This window comes from Schistocerca nitens, chromosome 11, assembly GCF_023898315.1.
Source record: "Schistocerca nitens isolate TAMUIC-IGC-003100 chromosome 11, iqSchNite1.1, whole genome shotgun sequence".
In the NCBI taxonomy this organism is placed as follows: Eukaryota; Metazoa; Arthropoda; class Insecta; order Orthoptera; family Acrididae; genus Schistocerca; species Schistocerca nitens.
The window spans coordinates 12848453-12861720 of NC_064624.1; the positions used below are offsets into that span (position 1 = coordinate 12848453).

Sequence of the window (13268 nt, forward strand, 5' to 3'; positions counted from 1 at the left end):
TATGTCCCACCGAGTCAGACAGCAAATCAGACCTTTTATTTGGAAGCTTTAGGAGGGTCGCGCAACAGTCGTCGTAAAAAAAGACCCGATTTGTGGCAGACAGGAGACTGGTTCTTCCAGGATGACAATGCACCTGCACACACAGCCATCTCAGTTACACAACTTTTGGCTAAAAATGGAAAGGTTCCACTGCCCCATGCACCTTATTCGCGTGGCCCAGCTCTATGCGACTTTTTCTTCTTTCCACCCATGGAAAGGGGCATGAAAGGACATCGATATGACAATGTTGGAGAAGTCAAGGAAAAGAAAAAGAAATACGACGGAGGGTCTGTCGGCCATTTATAAGGTTCACTACAAAAAATGTTTCGTTGAGTGGGAGCATCAGTGGAACAAATGTGTTACTTGTACTGGAGAGTATCTTGAAGGGGATAAGGTAGTTTTGTAAACAATTTGAAAATAAAGTTTGAAAAAAAATAATTCCAGTTTTTTTTAGTACCCCTCGTAAATATGCCATTGATTAGTAGATGCTGTGCATCCGCAGCTTCGAGTGCATGTAGCCTAAACTAGAGAATACGAGAGGACGCTTTTTTCGGCTTTTGAAGCAGTTTCTGCCATGTCAGCGGCACTTTATATGCAGCAATGTACGACGTGCGACGCACTACGTCGGTTAGACTACCGCCTCAGTTGTGCGACTGGATTCGTGGTTTCCAGTCAAAGGTCGCAGTTCGTAGTAATAGACGGAAAGTCGTCGAGTAAAACAGAAGCAATATCTGGCGTTCCCAAAGGAAGCGTTATAGGCCCTCTGTTGTTTCTGATCTTTATTAACAACATATGAGACAATCCGAGTAGCCCTATTACATTGTTTGCACATGCTCTCATTTACCGTCTTGTAAAGTCATCAGATGACCAAAACGACTTGCAAAACTATTTAGATAAGATATCTGTATCGTGCGAAAAGTGGCAATTGACCATGAATAAAGAAAAGTGTGAAGTTATTCACATGAGTACTAAAAGAAATCCGCTAAATTTCGATAAGTCACACAAATCTGAAGGCTGTAAATTCAACTGAATACTTAGGGATTACAATTACAAATAAACTAAATTGGAACGATCACGTAGATAATGTTGCGGGAAGAGCAAACCAAAGACTGCGTTTCACTGGCAGAACACTTAGAAGGTGAAACGGGTCTACCAAAGAGACTGCTTACACTACGCTTGTCCACCCTGTTCTGGGGTATTGCTGTGCGGTGTGGGATCCGCATCAGGTGGGACAGACGGATGACATCGAAAAAGTACTAAGGACGGCAGTTCGTTTTGTGTTATCGCGAAATAGGGGAGATAGTGTCACAGACATGATACGCGAATTGGAGTGGCAATCATTAAAACAAAGGCGTTTTTCGTTGCGACGGGATCTTCTCGTGAAATTTCAATCACGAGTTCTCTCCTCCAATTGCGATAACATTCTGTTGTCACCCACCTACATAGGGAGAAATGATCATCAAGATAAAATTAGAGACATCGGGGCTCACGCAGAAAAATTTAAGTGCTCGTTTTTTCCCGCGCGCCGTTCGAGAGTGGAACAGTAGAGAGACAGAGTGAAGGTTGTTCATTGAACCCTCTGCGAGGAATTTTATTGTGAATGGCAGAGTAATCACGTAGAGTCAGTGACTCACTCTTAAAGCCAGGCTCTACGTATGAAGTTAGATGAGTACCTGAATTCTAAGTAGCACAATAATTATGACTAATAATGGAAAAATGTCTACTTCACTATCAACCAGGGAGACAATAGGATACAAAATAAATGTTTCGTTTGCAGAATATATTACTGAATTGTTTGAGAAATCGTCAGTGCCATTGTGCACGCCACAGAGACAAGTACGGCATTTGATAAAATATCGATCAAAATCGAAATGGCAGATCGAGTGCCGATATTTTTATATTATATTTTTTAGCAATTTTCGATAAATATTTGAAGTTGTTCTTTTGAAAATGTAAGCACTCCGTCTTCAGCCCGCAAGTGGCCGATCGGGACCATCCGACCGCCGTGTCATCCTCAGCTGAGGATGAGGATGCGAATAGGGGGGCGTGTGGTCAGCACACCGCTCTCCCGGTCGTTATGATGGTTTTATTTGACCGGAGCCGCTACTATTCGCTCCTCAATTGGCATCACGAGGCTGAGTGCACCCCGAAAAATGCCCACAGTACATGGCGGAACGGATGGTCACCCATCCAGCTGCCGGCCACGCCCGACAACGCGTAACTCCGGTGAACTAACAGGAACCGGTGTAGCCACGGCCGCAAGGCTGTCACCCTTTTTGAAACTGTAGTAGAACATAATTTTGCTTTCATTGTGTGAAGGAATCTTAATACTTTCGGAGCTTTCGTCACGTTTCATTGTGTGAAGCAAGTATAGGTGGCACAATGTAAGTCCTATTGCACTGGGGGTGGCGGTGTAAGTGGGATAAGATATCCGATATGAACAAATAGCACACCAGTTGTGTTAAAAAACAAATTTTAAACGCAACTAGTGTGCTATTTCATCACATCGGCATTCTTCAAAAATAGCTGCTGAAACTGATCTACATAAATCTACATGACACGATTAGTCTTTGCGGTGAGTAGGGGAAACGCTGACGTAATAGACGCTGGGTGCTACCAACAGAAAATGCAACGTTTAGCTTCACCACGCAATTTTGGCACTACGATTCCTAGGTCGCTCGTGTATGCAGAAATGGAGAAAACAGTGAAGTCGACATGAAGTTCAAATGGTTCTGAGCACTGTGGGTCTTAACTTATGAGGTCATCAGTCCCCTAGAACTTAGTACTTAAACCTAACTAACCTAAGGACATCACACACATCCATGCCCGAGGCAGGATTCGAACCTGCGACCGTAGCGGTCGCGCGGTTCTGGACTGTACCGCCTAGAACCTCTCGGCCACACCGGCCGGCTCGACATGAAGTGTTCCGGACAAATCCGATATGTGACAAAACCGAACGAGGGACTCATCGCACATCATCTATTGCGCCACTTACCTGCCGTCATCATTGTTAGCAAAGTGGTTACCGCCGGTCGGTGTGGCCGAGCGGTTCTAGGCGCTACAGTCTCGAACCGCGCGACCAATACGGTCGCAGGTTCGAATCCTGCCTCGGGCATGGATGTGTCCGATGTCCTTAACTTAGTTAGGTGTAAGTAGTTCGAAGCTCCAGGGGACTGATGACCCCCGGAGTTTAAGTTCCATAGTGCTCAGATCCATTTGAACCATTTTTAAAAAATGGTTATCGCGAAGCGTGAACGTGCACCGTTTTTCCATTCCTGTCTTCCTCTGGGGGGGATAAGTAGTCTGCTGTAATAAATCAACACTTTTATATGCAGCTCTAAAACTGGTATTGTATCTATAACGTGCAACCGGTATTTTTATAGCCTGGTGCATCGATTTTTTTTCCGTCGATAGGACGAGGCAGGAAGCAGAGATAGAAGTGAATGGTGTGAATAAGAAAGCAAACATATGGAGGGAAGTAAGGCAAGAATGCCCATTATCACAACGAAGTGTATCAACGCCTGCTTGCAGCTAGGGTGTTCATTTAATTATCATTTCATTATCACCATATTTGTTCAACTTATTTATTGAAAAAAAACATTGAAAAATTTAAAAGAATAACGAAAGGAATTAAAACTAACGGGGAACGAATACACTGTATCCGTTTTGTAGATGATATAGTAGTACTTGCTGACTCAGTAAAGGAAATGGAGTTTATGTTGCTAAAATTTGCTAAAATCCTAAGAGAATTTCAAAATGAATAAGAAAACAAAAACCATGGTAGTAGGGAAGACAAAAGAAAATGGTAAAGTTAAACTAGAAGATGATGTTCTACAGCAGGTTGAGAACTTCTGTTATTTGGGGTGCACAATCACTGGCGACAATACATGAATCACAGATATAAAGAGAATAGGCTTGGCAAAGCAAGCTTTCTAAAATAAAAAGAATTTACTAACAAACAAACATATGAGCCTAGAAAGTAGGAAGAAGTTTACCAAAACTTTTGTCTGGAGTGTCTTAACATACGGATGTTAAGTGTGGACTCTGGGAAAGGCAGAGAAAGAGAGACTGGAAGCAATGGAAATGTGGATATGGAGAAGAATGACGGAAACAAGCTGGGTAGATAGAAAAAGTACTGAACAGGTCTTAAGAGAAGTGAATGAGAACAGAACGAAAATGATAAGGCACATAATGAGACACAATCAGTTCCTAAAAAATGTATTTGAAGGAAAACTTTTGGGGAAAAAGCCAAGAGACAGGCCAAGAGCAACGTATTTTAATAACATGAAAGAAGATATGGGGATAAAATCGTATGAAGAATTGAAGAGGATGACAATGGAGAGAGGGATGTGGCTAAATCGACGAGGCATAGTATTTAGTTTATGATGATGATGATGATGATAGGACGATAATTTTTTCGGTATTCGCGGGTCGATAATGATATCTGTTTAAATATCGATAATCGGATTCCAGAGATTTTTAAAAATATCAGCAGCCGTAGACGTAAATACTGTGAGGGCACTTAGCTTGTGCAGTCCAGGCTGAACCGCACATCTGTCTTTAAGACCAGTCGGTGTTTTAAAGTATTTACTGCTTCATTTGTTTGCGGTAAGTTTATTTCAATTACAGTGCTATTTTCTATCTGCCTGTGAATAACACGCAATTTCGTTAACCTTTGTTTTTTTTTTTTTTTTTACAACTATTGACAATAGTGTGTGAGTATACAATACTGCTTACTCTTTTCCACGTTCACAAAACACTCATTAGTGCTGTCGCTGTCTGTAATGAGTTGATTGTTATATCTAACAGATGGCGTGATTATGACAGCTATGCTGCCATATTTCGATCGGTAATGTCGTTATAGATCGCATTTTTTTCTAACTATGGCCTTTTGTTCCGTTTACTAATTTTTTTGCACTTTTGACTGCTTTATCTGAGAGAACGCCAGCGGTGTTATACGGTTACAATTTTGTTTTAATTTATTGATCTATGACACTCTGTAAAACAAAGCTGTCAGAAAGCACAAACAATGGAAAATTGTACTGAAATGTAACAGGATCTGCGACGAATTGACGCATGGTGCAGGGAATGGCAATTGAATCTCAATGTAGACAAGTGTAATGTGCTGCGAATACATAGTAAGAAAGATCCTTTATCATTTAGCTACAATATAGCAGGTCAGCAACTGGAAGCAGTTAATTCCATAAATTATCTGAGAGTACGCATTAGGAGTGGTTTAAAATGGAATGATCATATAAACTTCATCGTCGGTAAAGCAGATGCCAGACAGATTCATTGGAAGAATCCTAAGGAAATGCAATCCGAAAACAAAGGAAGTAGGTTACAGTACGCTTGTTCGCCCACTGCTCGAATACTGCTCAGAAGCGTGGGATGTGTAGCTGATAGGGTTGATAGAAGAGATAGAGAAGATCCAACGGAGAGCAGCGCGCTTCGTTACAGGATCATTTAGTAACCGCGAAAGCGTTACGGAGATGATGGATAAACTCCAGAGGAAGACTCTGCAAGAGAGACGCTCAGTAGCTCGGTACGGGCTTTTGTTGAAGTTTCGAGAACATACCTTCAACGAGGAGTCAAGCAGTATATTGCTCCCTCCTACGTATATCTCGCGAAGAGACCGTGAGGATAAAATCAGAGAGATTAGAGTCCACACAGAGGCATACCTGTAATCTTTCTTTCCACGAACAATAACGAGACTGAAATAGAAGGGAGAACCGATAGACGTACTCAAGGTACCCTCCGCCACACACCGTCAGGTGGCTTACGGAGTATGGATGTAGAAAAACGCCACAACTAGCAAAAAAATCTCGTCTACAACAATGGCTACCAATATATGGCAGCATCAAGTCTTTCGACAGTGCCAGCAACGATCGATGTTTTATGGACGTCAAAAGGAGCTAGACGTACAGTACGTACTATTGTATAATCACCCGGTATTGGCAATTCTTATACATAAGCGGAGCGAGGTGGCGCAGTGGTTAGCACACTGGAATAGGATTAGAGAGGACGACGGTTCAAAGCCGCGTTCGGTCATCCTGATTTAGGTTTTCCGTGATTTCTCTAAATCGCTTCAGTCAAATGCAGCGATGGTTTCTTTGAAAGGGCACGGCCCATCCTTCCCTAATTCAGCGTTGGTCGTAATATTGATGGTTTATTGATAGCTGAATCGATTTTCGATCACATCTGAGTTTAATGTGTACAGCACCGAAGATGATCACTATGTGATCGAAAATCGATTCAGCTATCAATAAACCATCAATATTACGACCAACGCTGACATTCCTTTTAATTTAACGTATATGGTCGTTGTGCACGCAGCACTCCATGGCTTCCCTAATTCGTTGGAACCGATGACGTCGCTGTTTGGCCCCCTCCCCCAAGTCAACTAACCAATCACTGCTTGAAATCTTTGTTCATGCGATTTTAGTTAATTTCATTCACTAATTCCAATTTAATTTCTTTTGTTTTAACATCGTATTTTTTGTCCATGTTATTGCATTCGTTATTTCTATCCCTCACTTTGCTTGAATTTACTTATAATCCCCGCCGGCCGGTGTGGCAGAGCGGTTCTAGGCGCTTGTCTGGAACGGCGCGACCGCTACGGTCGCAGGTTCGAATCCTGCCTCGGGCATGGATGTGTGTGATGTCCTTGGGTCAGTTAGGTTTAAGTAGTTCTAAGTTCTAGGGGACTGATGACGTCAGAAGTTAAGTCCCATAGTGCTCAGAACCATTTGAATTTGATTCCGCCGCAAAGAAAAACGCCTTTGTTTTAATGGTATCGACCCCCAATTCTGCATCATGTCAGTGACTGTCTCTCCCCTATTTCGCGATAGTACAAAATGTGCTGCCCTTCTTTGAACTTTTTCGATGTACTCCGTTAATCCTACCTGGTAAGGATCCCGTATTCCAAAAGAGGGCGGACCGGACAAGGGCAGTGTAGGCAGTCTCTTTAGTAGATCTGTTGGATTTTCTAAGTGTCCTGCGAATAAAACGCAGTCTTTGGTTCGCCTTCCCCACAATATTTTGTGTGTGTTCATTCCAGTTTAACATGTTCGTATTTGTAATTGCTAGGCATTTAGTTGAATTTACGGCCTTTAAGATTATACTGGCTTATCGTGTAAGTGGCGTTTAATGCACCCCTTTCAGCAGTTGTGCGGATGACCTCGCACTTTTCATTATTCAGTGTCAATTGCCAATTTTCGCACTATACGGATATCTTTTGTAAACCGTTTTGCAATTTGTTTTGATCTTCTGGTGGTTGTGTTAGACGATAAACGACGGTACCACCCGCAAACATATTGCCTCCCAAATCGTTTACACAGATGAAACAGCAGAGGGCCTATAACTCTACCTTGGGGAACGCCAGAAATGTGTCTTAATGGCGACTTCCCGCCAATTACTACGAAGTGCGACCTCTTTGACAGGAAATCGCGAATCCAGTCACGTAACGGACTACATTCCGTAGGTATGCAATTTCAGTACAGGTCGCTTAGTACTTGTAATTTATACGACGGCAGGAGATCTATAAGCTTCGCGCACGTCCTTGACGTGTCAGCACTGCAAGGCAAACAATAAAACTCCCCCCCCTCCCCTCACAACCTCTTAACTAATCAACAGTTGCCCGCCTGACCCTGACCTAAGCGGCCAAGTTTACGTAGCTCACAGCCGCATTTGCCCACGTCAATTAAAATTAAACACGTCTTAAATTATTACTATCACTGTAATTATTTTTGTTTGTTGCTGAGCAAGAGAAGCTTTTAACGTTTGTTGACGTCAAAACTTATCCGTAGTGCATGCAGAAAGGTTTCCAGAATTACTGCAGTCACTTGCCTTTTGCTTTACCACTCAATTTTTACCGGTTTAGAATCGCCTATCGATTCCTCATCAGGTGGTACACGTTGACTGTACGTTTCACGCATTTGTGGCAGAATATATAAACGTAACGTGTAAGCATCGATCTCATAATGTGAACAAGTCTCGCCAAATTCAGTGGTTATATGTTTAGTCTATACATTCTGCTACGTGAGTCCCACGAACGTTTGAAACGTGCAGTGAACATGTAGCATCGGATGATGAATCGCTAGGCGATTCGAAACCGATACTGGAAAATAAAAACTGAATAATAAAACACAAGGCGACTGGTTGCAGTAACTTGTCGAAACCTTTTAGTTGACGTTTATTGTTTCGGTTGTTAGGTGCTAGACGCAGATTATTATAAAATACGGCTGAGAACCGCTTGGCGCATGGATACTTAACTCGTGATTCGGGCGGTAGTTTAGCGACCATTGGTCTACTCTGTTTCATCTTTTCAACTTTTTGTGCATCGAAACAACCACTTTCTTTCGTTTCGAAGCCAACACTCCAAACACAGAAACAAAAGAGCAACGGCGATGCAGCTTCTTAACTCTTTAAAGGTGTGTCCACACTTGTTCAGCGCTGCGCATTCGCGTAAATTACCAACAGCGCAACTACGCATACGCATTTGTGCTTGCGTAATTTCCTGGAAATGGTGGCCGTGCGCTTTTTAGCACCCGACTGGTGGCTGAGGCCAGTGTGTAATGTGTTGAGGTTATGCTGTTAAACGGATTATGCGAAATAATGTCTGCTGCATGCAAAGGAAGCACAGCTGATTATAAAGATGATTACAAAATGGCTCTGAGCACTATGGGACTTAACTTCTGAGCCCATCAGTCCCTTAGAACTTAGAACTACTTAAACCTAACTAACCTCAGTACATCACACACACCCATGCCCGAGGCAGGACTCGATCGTGCGTCTGTAGCGGTCGCGCGGCTCACGACTGTAGCGCCTAGAACCGCTCGGCCACTCCGGCCGGCCCACAATTCTTTGTGCGTGCCCTTTTGTTCCCGTGCGTCTGCCATTGCGCATGACGAAAGACCCATCGTGTGGATATATATATTGTCAAATGTTGAAATATATGGAAAAAGGTAAATTAGCTACACACTACGGCGCGCACACACTTTATTCAACATGTAAACGTCACTGCAGATATTCGGATTTAGGATATGACATGTTCGATAAGCCTGCCATCATTGGCGATGATATGGCGCGGACGAACAGCTGAAGTGTCGAAACGTCGATGACCTCCTGAATGGCTGTTTAAAGCAATGGTTTTGGGGTTTTCGCTGTACACCTTGTGTCTAATATAGCCCGCAAAAAGGAGTCGCGTGTGTTCAGGTCTGGAGAATATGGCGGCCAAAGCCATGCCAGTGGCCTCTGGCTACCCCAGAGTGAGAACGCGGTCCCCAAAGTGCTCCTCCAAGACATCAAACACTCTCCTACTTCGATGGGGTCAAGCATGAACCATATCTTGTCGAAATCAGGGTCACTTTGGATGTTGTTGTTGTTGTGGTCTTCAGCCCAGAGACTGGTTTGACGCAGCTCTCCATGCTACTCTATCCTGTGCAAGCTTCTCCATCTCCCAGTACCTACTGCAGCCTACATACTTTTGAATCTTTAGTGTATTCATCTCTTCGTCTCTCTCTACGATTTTTACCCTCCGTGCTGGTGATCCCTTTAAGCCTCGGAACATGTCCTACCAACAAATCCCTTCTTCTAGTCAAGTTGTGCCACAAATTTCTCTTTTCCCCAGTTCTATTCAATACCTCCTCAAGAGTTATGTGATCTACGCATCTAATCTTCAGCATCCTTCTGTAGCACTACATTTCGAAAACTTCTATTCTCTTCTTGTCCAAACTATTTATCGTCCACGTTTCACTTTCAGACATGGCTACATTCCATACAAATACTTTCAGAAACGACTTCCTGACACTCAAATGTATACTCGTTAACAAATATCTCTTCAGAAACGCTTTCCTTGCCAGTCTACATTTTATATCCTCTCTACTTCGACCATTATTATTGCTCCCCAAATAGCAAAACTCATTTACTACTTTAAGCGTCTCATTTCCTAATCTAATTCCCGCAGCATCACCCGACTTCACTTTGGATAATGGGGATGAAATCATATTCCAAAACCTTCACGTACCGTTCAGTAGTGACCTTGCCATCAGGGAATACCGCACCGATTATTCCGCGGCTGGACATCGCACACCACACAGTCACCAGCCGAGAGTGAAGAGACTTCTCGATCGCGAAATGCGGATTCTCGGTCCCCGAAAAGCGCCAGTTTTGCTTATTGACGGAGCGATCCAAATGAAAGTCGGCTTCGTCCCTAAGCCAAACCATACGGCGCATACTAATTGCCACTACGCTCCGCGTCCAACCACGCAGCTTGAACGTCCGAACGCATGACGATTTTACTTACAAGCGAACCTCCCCATCGCAACCCCCTCAGATTTAGTTGTAAGTTGGCACAGTGGATAGGCCTTGAAAAACAGCAAAAACAGGAAGAAGTTGTGTGGAACTATGATAAAAATAAGCAAAATATACAAACTGAGTAGTCCATGTGCAAGATAGGCAACCTCAAGGATAGTGTAAAGTCAGGAGCGCCGTGGTCTCGTGGTTAGCGTGAGCAACTACGGAACGAGAGGTCCTTGGTTCAAGTCTTTCCTCGAGAGAAAAGTTTAATTTTTTATTTTCAGACAATTATCTCTCCGTCCGTCCGATGCGAGGTAACTGTGCCGTAGTATGGAGACGCTACAACTAAACAAACATCAGTCGACTACAGCGCACGGAAGAGAGAGTATTCCTGCTAACGAGGCTCCCTGGCTGGCAGTTGACTGTTCGCTACTCTGGACGAGAGTGCATTAAATACGTGGGATGTATTCCGTGGGCAATATGAATCCAGCAAATGTAGCTCGCGACTTCAATAACAAGGTCAATGAATATTTGAGAGGCACGTCCTTTCGTCTACTAATCGCACGGTTTTTGCGGTGCGGTCGCAAAACACAGACACTAAACTTATTACCGTGAACAGAGACGTCAATGAACGGACAGATCATAACTTTCAGAAAATAAAGAAAGTAAACTTTTCGCTCGAGGGAAGACTTGAACCAAGGACCTCTCGTTCGGCAGCTGCTCACGCTAAACCACGGGACCAGGGCGTTCCTGGGTTCACATTATCGTTAATGTTGCCTACCTTGCGCATGGACTAGTCAGTTTGTATATTTTGCTTATTTTTTTATAGTTCCACACAATTTCTTCCTGTTTCCTCGACTGATCGGTGTTCAGTTTTTTCAAGGCCTATCCACTGTGCCAATTTATAACTAAATCTGAGGGGGGTGCGATGGGGAGGTTCCTTGTTAGTAAAGTTCAATAATTACCAGCCTGTAGCTTGAGGAACAGGTCCACACTGACCAGTAGTCGATAGCTCGAAACGTGGAACAGGGTATCGCTATGCAGCATCCGCTGTCAACAAATATTACTGACATTAAATGAAACAACACGTTCACTGTTACCAGTCACAACATGATTCCATGACCAAAAAAGTCAAACAGTACACCGAGTTCATCGTACAGAAAACGAAAGCTACACAGAAGAAAAAACTGGCCAATCGTATAAAGCAACAATTACCTCCCATACCAAACCAAAACAGCCAAAAGAAGCACACATTCTACACACCTTTCCTCAACAACACGAACATAATATTCACCGCAGAAGAGGCGGCTCTACTCTGCAAAGGCTTAAAACACAATGTTCAGGCTCCGCTGGACCAAAAGAACCGAGAGAAGCTCATCACTTGTGTCACACAGACCTCGACCATAGCCCTTAAGACGCAAACTGACAGAATATCAGCCTGCCGCAAAATTAACGAAATCATTGAAAAGGAAATTGCAAAACCATTCCCAGCATAGAAGAAAAGAGAAGAAGCCCTTACACGTACCATTAAGACTAAACATGAATAATGCAATAATTGTAAAAGCTGACAAGGGCAACACAACTGTTGTAATGGTCAGAACAACACACATAGAAAAAACTTTAGACTTGTTCCAAACCAGCAACATAACTGAAATACATAAAGATCCAACAGCCAGAATACAAAAGGAGATTAAACACATTTCAAACATCAACCTCCTACTCACCATCCAAGAAGCAAGAAACATTGTAACAACGAACCCACAAGCACCTTGCCTCAGGTCACAACCTAAGATCCACAAAAACGGGACCCCCATCAGGCCCATAGTGAACTGTGGGAACAGCCCAACATTCGAGCTCAATAAAATACTCTTCAGAATTCTTAAACAAGCAAACACATTCAATAATGAGAGAACACTTAAAAACACAACAATTCACACAATATGTCAAAAACATACAAGTACCTGATGGAGCCACACTTGCCTCGTTTGACACACAAAACCTTTATTCCTCTGTGCCAATAGATCCCACACTACAAATAATCAATGCCAACCTACATAAACACAAAAAAATCCCTTCAACTCACATTAAAATAAAACGGTGACTGGTAACAGTAAACTACTTGTTTCATTTAATTAAATATATCGTACCCTATCGACGGTAAACATATTTTTCGAGTTAGAAAGGAAACACAAAGGAATCCGGATTAATGACGACCGGACAAACAAGGATCCCGTGTAGTTTGATACACCACTTAGTGATTCCACGCCTCACAGTACATCCGCGAACAGAAGCGTGCCGGCTAATAGCTCCTACCTGCTGTGTACACGCCTACTCTGCTGCGGAGGATGAAGCGCGGACCTTCTGCGACTCTCCAGCGGCGCGGCCAGCGAGCGACTGATCGTTGCCCGGGCGGGAGGGGCCGCAGCTCCGACGTCACGTGACTCCCACCCCTACCCCCCACCACTCTTCCTGGCGGGCAGTGCAGGCAGCGCGAGCCACGCCACCTTTCCGCTTCGTGCAGCTTTTTTCCTAGAAGTGAGCCGCCTACCCCACACTCTTTTCCGCAGAACACTGCGTTCCGAATAAACAGTTCTGCGCCCCATTGCCCTAGACGTCCGCTCCCGTCTTCCTTGTGACGACACGGCCGACTTGTCGCGCTGCCGACAATACACGCAGGTGAACAAACATTTTCCGTCAGCAGCCGGTACGGCAGTCTTTCTTACAAGGGAAACTCCCCATAGCAACCCCCCCCCCCCCCCCCCCCCCCAGATTTAGCGGCAACATAACCCAGTGGACAGCTCGTCAAAACCTGAACACAGATATAAGTATGAAAACGGGAAGAAAGTGTGCTGAACTGTGAAGAAAAAAAGCAAAATGGAAACCGTGAACAGTATATATTCACAACATTATGTACCGTCCGTTCGCTCACT

The 13268-nt window shown here is 43.7% G+C and overlaps 1 protein-coding gene across 1 annotated transcript in view; it reads right to left on the reverse strand.

The window, feature by feature from the left end:
- Positions 1-12715, reverse strand: part of LOC126213569 (poly [ADP-ribose] polymerase tankyrase-1-like) — a 115121-nt gene extending 102406 nt beyond the window's left edge. The window contains exon 1 of the mRNA XM_049941416.1: positions 12652-12715. The gene's annotated coding sequence lies outside the window, so the exon portion shown is untranslated. The remainder of the gene's footprint in view (positions 1-12651) is intronic.
- Between the last annotated feature and the right edge of the window lie 553 nt (positions 12716-13268).